This window comes from Lupinus angustifolius, chromosome LG06, assembly GCF_001865875.1.
Source record: "Lupinus angustifolius cultivar Tanjil chromosome LG06, LupAngTanjil_v1.0, whole genome shotgun sequence".
Classification (NCBI taxonomy): domain Eukaryota; kingdom Viridiplantae; phylum Streptophyta; class Magnoliopsida; order Fabales; family Fabaceae; genus Lupinus; species Lupinus angustifolius.
The window spans coordinates 15,817,503-15,818,076 of record NC_032014.1 but is presented as its reverse complement, the minus strand read 5'-3'; positions in this window follow the sequence as shown (position 1 = coordinate 15,818,076).

Here is a 574-nt window from a genome sequence, read left to right as displayed (position 1 = left end):
TCCTCATCCTCATCCTCCTCCTCATCCTCATCCTCCTCCTCCTTCTCCTCATCCTCATCCTCCTCCTCCTCATCCTATCCTCATCCTCATGCTCATCCTCATCCTCATCCTCGTCCTATCCTCATCCTCCTCATCCTATCCTTATCCTCATCCTCTTCTTCATCCTCACCCTCATCCTCTGCTCATCCTCATCCTGTCCTCCTCCTAATCCTCATTGTCTTCCTCATCCTCATCCTCATCCTATCCTCCTACTCATCTTCATCCTATCCTCATACTCATCCTCCTCCTACTCATCCTCACCCTATCCTCATCCTCCTCCTATCCATGTGCTCTTCCTCCTCCTCCTCCTCCTCATCCTCATCCTATCCTCCTCCTAATCCTTATCCTCTTCCTATCCTACTCCTAATCCTTATCCTCTTCCTCATCCTCATCCTCATCCTCATCCTAACTCCTCCTCATCCTTATCCTCCTCCTATCCATATCCTCCTCCTCCTCATCCTATCCTCATCCTCATCCTCCTCCTCCTCATCCTCATCCTATCCTCATCCGCTTCCTATCCATGTCCTCATCCTCA